Source organism: Brassica oleracea, chromosome C4, assembly GCF_000695525.1.
Source record: "Brassica oleracea var. oleracea cultivar TO1000 chromosome C4, BOL, whole genome shotgun sequence".
In the NCBI taxonomy this organism is placed as follows: domain Eukaryota; kingdom Viridiplantae; phylum Streptophyta; class Magnoliopsida; order Brassicales; family Brassicaceae; genus Brassica; species Brassica oleracea.
This window is the reverse complement of record NC_027751.1, coordinates 27877631-27884514: the sequence shown is the minus strand read 5'-3', so window position 1 is coordinate 27884514 and position 6884 is coordinate 27877631.

Below are 6884 nucleotides of genomic sequence, written 5' to 3'. Positions count from 1 at the left end.
TGGAATCGATTATGAAGAAATGTATTCTCCAGTTATGGATGCAATCAAGTTTTGATTCCTGATGAGTCTCAGCTGATAAAAGTCTAGAGATGCGTCTCATGGATGTTGTTACAGCTTATCTATATGGATCATTAGATATTGATATTTACATGAAAGTTCCTGATGGATTTAAAATGCCAGAAGCATTAAGTTCCAAACCTAAAGAGTTATGTGCAATAAAATTGCAAAGATCACTATATGGGTGAAAGCAATCTGGACGTATGTGGTATAATCGCCTCAGTGATCATTTAACAAAAGAAGGATATGTGAATGATCCTATATGCCCATGTGTTTTCATCAAGAAAACAATATCCGGATTTGTAATAATCGCGGTATATGTTGATGATCTTAACATTATCGGGACACAAAAGGAAATATAAAAGGCATCAGACTATCTCAAAGGAGAATTTGAGATGAAAGATCTTGAACAGACACAGTATTGTCTTGGCCTACAAATAGAACATTCACAAAATGGTATATTTGTGCATCAATCCACATACACTAAAAGAGTGTTGAAACGATTTAACATGGATAAATCAACTCCTCTTAGCACCCCGATGGTCGTTAGGTCACTTAATATTGAAAGTGATCCATTTCGACCACCTGAGGAGAAAGAAGAGATACTTGGTCCGGAAGTACCATATTTAAGTGAAATTAGAGCGTTGATGTACCTTGCAAATTGTACACGGCCTGATATATCATTTGCTGTGAATCTTTTGGCAAGATTCAGCTCATCTCCAACTCGAAGACATTGGAATGAGATTAAACATGTTTTTCGTTACCTCCAAGGGACCATTGATTTAGGCTTGTTTTATCCTAAAAGTTCAAAAGGTCAAATGGTTGGTTTTGCAGATGCAGAATATCTTTCAGATCCACACAAAGCCCGATCGCAAACAGGATACGTTTTCACGATCAGAGGCACTGCTATATTTTGGCGTTCTCAGAAACAAACGCTCGTGGCTACTTCTTCAAATCATGATGAGATCATTGCACTCCATGAAGCAAGTAGGGAATGTGTATGGCTAAGACAAATAAGTCGACACATCTGTTCAAGCAGTGGGATTGGCAAAAATACGGAGCCAACTATTCTATATGAAGATAACGCGGCATGTGTTGCTCAAACGAAGGAAGGATATATCAAAAGTGATAGAACAAAACATATACATCCGAAGTTCTTCTCATATACTCAAGAGCTCGAGAAGAAGAAAGAGATTGAAGTGAGATATGTCAGATCATGCGACAATGCAGCTGGCCTCTTCACAAAATCACTCCCGACTTCAGTATTCAGAAAACATGTCCATAACATTGGAATGCGTCATCAGAAGGATCTATGATTGCTCATTCGAAGGGGAGCTTACGTAGTTGTACTCTTTTTACCTTACTATGGTTTTTCCCATTGGGTTTTCCTTGAAAGGTTTTTAACGAAGCAACAAAAAACGTTAAGCAAGAGACGATAGTGACATCGGTCTCCAAGGGGGAGTGTTATGAAGTTGAATGATGAATGTCAAGAATACACGCACCGAAAATTGACATTTTCTTGTGTATGAATATTATGTGGAGTCCGCATCACTATGCACGTACAGTAAATCCTACTTTTTCAGTTTATCGTTTCGATCAATTGTAATACATCATCCCTTCTTCTTCTTATAAGACATTATCTTTCATTATCAGTGTTACCTTCTTCGTGCGGCGGGTATATTTTATAATGCTATTCATTTTCCGATAAAACTTGAACCATCTTATATTTTCATTTAAAGAAATAAACTCCAGTTAAGTAAACATCACTTAAAAACTTTCTCTCTCTTATTTGCTCTCACATCTCTCTAGAAGCCTTCCCGTAAAAGCTTTGTTTTCCGGTAGCCGGCGGCCTTCTTTGCCGTCGGCAACCACCCGACCTTTTGTTTTTTGAACGTAGTCCGATCATGTATAAAAGTAGATCGGTTTATCTCCGACATGCTCCGGCTTTAGTTTTATCTTTTGCTTTCTTTAATCTCCGACTTGTTTCGGTTTTCTTCTGAAATATCGGCTTATCTTTTGTTACAACCTTCTAAGCCCTTAATTCTTTTCCGATTAGTTTTTGGAAATCATTCCAGTGTGATGTTAGGATCTATGTCTCTTCGGAATTGCTTGAATTTCAGTCACGGGAAAGTAAATCTCTGCTCGCTTTGTTAAGATCGACTAAGAGCAAAAGTTTTTCTCTGATTGTTTCTTCAAGTGATTAGGGTTATTCGTTTCCGTTCATGAAGACTCAGAGCATCTGGTCGTGTTTTGACGGAGCTTAGAGGAATGACCGACGCGAATGGCTTGTGGGATAAATTAATCCGACGTTGCAGCTGGTCAATCCGTTCATCTCACTTGGTGATTAACAGAAGGTGACCAACGAAAGCCAAGCTTGAACGCTTCTGGACAGTGACACAAAGTGGTTGTTTGCTCATGTCGGTGGCGTCCGATATCAGATATCTGAGAAGAGGCTAGAAGGAAGGAAGACACGTGTTACTTCTCGTCCATCCTTATCCATTGGTTTGTGGGCTTCGTAGGTTAATGGGCTTAAATTGTATAAGATATGTATCGAAAGCTTGTATTTCGTTGTATTTTTCTGGCCCATTTGCGGCTTTCAATAAAAAGATGCCAACAAAAAATGAAAAAAGTTTTTTTTTTTTGGGTACTCATGTGTTGATCATAAGATGGATTGCTTGATAACAAGACAAAGAACAAATGTTACACTTGATCTTAGTCAAAAACCTGGAAAATGTACGATTTCTTAGTGGAGTTCCGGCTTTCTTTTTATAGCGTCAAGTTTATGACTAATGACTTTCTGTCTTACGATGTGGGACTCTTAGAAATATCCTTTTTGTTATTTTATGACCAATGCCTTTTTCTTTCCCATTAGTTACAGAAGCTTCACAAACCTAGAAGAACGATGGAAACTTCACAAAAGTTTTTCAAACGCAGAAACAGGATGAACTAGGTTGTTCAAGGATTTGACGCTGGTTCCATTGAGTTCATACAAAACAGTCCTGAAATATTCAAGTGGGTTCATTCTTTCTCTTCCAATGGTTTTCCATCTCTTTTGCTACTTATCGGTTTCTCTGTGTGAGACTTTAGTTAAAAGAGTTTATTGCCACTTCAGACGCTGTATACGGGTTTTTCTCTAAGAGCATATTCATTAAAATCCTTACAGCAGTCATCAATGAGTGGTAATAAGAACTTCCTCAAATTGTTTTTTTTTTTTTTTTTTTGCTAAAATTTGGAACTTCCTCAAATTGTTAGGATGCTATTTTGAATTTGAAAATCCGGTCTTAGTTTGTGAGTACATTGCAACAGTTCAAGTTTGGGAATGTTACTGCCTTCTCAAGAACTACAACTTCTACAAAGCTTAGTGGATTTGTCTATCTTTGTATCACTTCCACACACCAATTGACAAAAGTTATCAGTTAAGAGTTAAACTTTGTTTGGTGGGTTGAGCCAAGGCCGTACAGTGGTGCAACGCATGGGCAACTCTTGAAAGCCCATCTTAGTGCAGTGGACTTTTTCCCAAAAATAATAAAGTTAATATCAAGCGTACCAGTGGCCCACATATCAGATATTAACTGATAAGAAAAGATACTACACTTGATCTCAGCCAAAAGGTCGAGAAAGGTATGATTTGCAACAAAGGCTCAGATTCCTTTTTATATGTGAAGTTTATAACCAATGCATTTCTATCTTACCGATGTGGGACATTAGAGCAAGTCCATTGGTTAGAGACCCGTATGGGCTCTAATGAATAAATTAGTAATTAATTTTGTGATTTGAAAAGTTTAGAACTCTTGTTAGTGTAATTAATTTCTCATCGTCCAATGGGAGTTTCTTAAAAAAAAAAATTTTTTTTGTAAGTTGAATTATTGGATTTCATAACATGAAAGAAAAGCATACATAGGCAAAGAGAAATTGAATTGCAAGTTGTTGGTGTGAGCTTGGTTGTAGATGTTACTGAAAATGGTTGAAGCAGTATTGGAAATCTACTAGCTCATCTGATGATATACATGAGAAAGTAATGTGTGTAAACCTTTTCTATCCCTTGCCGCTATTACATATGCATCCATTTTACAGCAGTTATAACAAATCTACATCTGATGATATACATGAGAAAGTAATGTGTAAACCTTCTTTCATTCTCTCAAGCTCCAAGTAAAGGTCTTTAAGCAACAAATCTTTAGATAACTTCTGGTTTGCCTGCAGAGAAACGTTAAGTTAGAAGGATGGAAATAAAAGGTATACTAATATAGCTAATTTTAGATATGATAGTACCTCAGGTTTGTTCTTAATGTTCTTGGCACGATAGGCATAATCCAAAGTGCTTAAAGTTTCTTCCAAAGAATGAGCAGATGGTGAGATTGTAGCAATGATACAAGTCTTTGTCTTCCCTCCTAGAGAGTCTCGTAAAAGCCTTGTCAGCTCACTATCCCTACAAAGACAAAGATCTACCGTTATACTCCAAGAACACACAAATGTTTTGTAGGACAAGGGCAAGTACCTGTAAGGTATATGGGAAGAATGTTCCACAAGCGCATTAATCACACGCCCCAGCGTAAGCAAGCTCTTCTTAATCTCCCCAGCTTCTCTCGCCCTACCATCCCTCGACCCTGACCGCAAAATATTCTCGGAGCCCGCTAGATCCACAAGGTTAAGCTTCCCACATTTGATCAACTCCTCATCTCCCATAGACTCTTCCTGACCGCAAAATATTCTCGGAGCCCGCTAGAGCGGCTGCTTCTTTTATTCAACAACGTATCCGCCGTGAGTCTTTTTGACGAGCCTCGTTGAAGAGCGTATATATCGTTAGCACTGTACACAACTTCTTCCTCGAGACCGCGTAGAACCACATAGCCTTTCTCGTCTTCCATCAGAGAAACAGGCTTCTTCTGCTTATCGTCAGAAGAAGATCTTGAAGAGTCTTCTTGAGCTAACAGGTCTGTGACTTCTTCGTTGTACAGCTCCAAGAATGTGACTTTCATACTGTAGTCAGCTTTTTGGGACTCGAGAGTTTCGAAAATGTGACGAACAGCTCTTGGAATCACTCCAGCCTCCGCAGGTAAATCCCCTCCCTAGACAACAACAACAACATAAATGAATCAAGTCACAAGAAAAATGATATACCATTTTAGGCATGCCGCCTTCCATGGTGTAAGTCTTCCCAGTTCCAGTCTGTCCATAGGCAAACACAGTGCAGCTGAAACCACAATTTCACATCACACAACTTTAGATACAAAATGCTAGAGATAGCTTCCTTGCAAAAAAAAAAAAGATTGAAGCTACCTTTTTGTCAGATTGAGCAGCTTTGAGGAACCGTCTCATGAACACATACGGAGTAGGCAAAGAGAAATTGAATTGCAAGGTGTTGGCCATTAGCTTCTCCTGCAATACAAGGCAGAAACAGGTAAACCGAAACTGAAACTCAAACCATATTTTAGATTAATGATCAAGAGAGATATGATTACTCACCATATCCAGTACTTCTCTTCTAGTGTAAGATTTATCAGAGATCAAGATGAGATCATCCACTACTGGAACTGAGACTTCCTCGTACTTGCCACTCGAAACGCACTTGAATCTCTTCACTTCACTTCGTTTCTCTCCGCACTCGTGCATATCAAACAGAGCAATCGCGATCATAACTCCACATTCCTCACTAGAATCAAATCCCAAAATAGAGTATCACAAATCTAAGATTGAGCCATAAGAAAACTCAAATCGACAAATCAAAAAAATTAAGACTTTAAGAGAGAGGTGAAAGCAGTACCATTTCTCAAAATTAAGCCCTTCCATCAGCAGCACGACGAACAGAGAAAGAAGAAGAGAGAAAGAAGAACCGACGAAAAAGAGCGAGAGATGGGAACTTTTTCCCCCTTTTGTCTTTAACGAATAGCCAATACAAAATGGCCACTGAGTTGTTTAGTGATTCTTAAAGTCCCATGTTCGACACCTGTTCTGTTCTTTTAATGCATTTTTGTTGTGAACGAAGGGTTTGAGACTGAATATTTCGTGTGTGTCTGTATATTATTACTCAACCAAAGTGTTCCCTTATATAGGGGTTACAAGGAATAGGAAAAAGGAAATTATCCAAAAACTAATACAACATGAAATAGGAAAAGATCTAAAACATAGAAAAGGAAAACATCATATATCTAATGTCGGCCAAAGGATAGGCCGACTCTCTCTCCTCAGCCGCCGACTCTCTCTCCTCTTGGACATGGCTGTGGTTGGGCCTGGTCGTGGCCTGATGGGCCATCTCTTCTTGTCTTGGTTAATGACAATCCACAATGTTCATAACACTCCCCCTTGGATGTCATAACCATACAGGATTTGTAGTACGCTTAATGTTGCCTCATTAAAACCTTATCAGGAAAACCCAGTGGGACAAAACCATGATGAAGGAAAAAAAGTACAACACGCACTACTCCCCCTGATGTGAACCTCGGTGTAGGTTCTACATACTACGCATCTTGATGCGTGATCTATCATGTCTGTGTAGGAAGGGAGTAATCGGCCAGTTTCATTACTGCACCGTAATTAAGAACACTTAGACCTCTTAGGTCGTTTCTCATGTCCTTTGACACTGAGTGTCCCGTTTTAAGCATGTGTGTTAAGCAATGTGAACCACATTGTCCTCGGGAATCACATGTTGGTCTTTGCAAAACGTGTTTGCATCTGTCCATAGTCTAGACGTGACTGTCTACTTATCAAACTCCTTTACTTAGGTCGGACAGACCAAGTTCTTATGGACAGCATACTAAATATGGTTTATCATTCGACCATGTTTCAATCTGGTCGATCTATGTCCAGGTCATAGACCTTGTCTATAC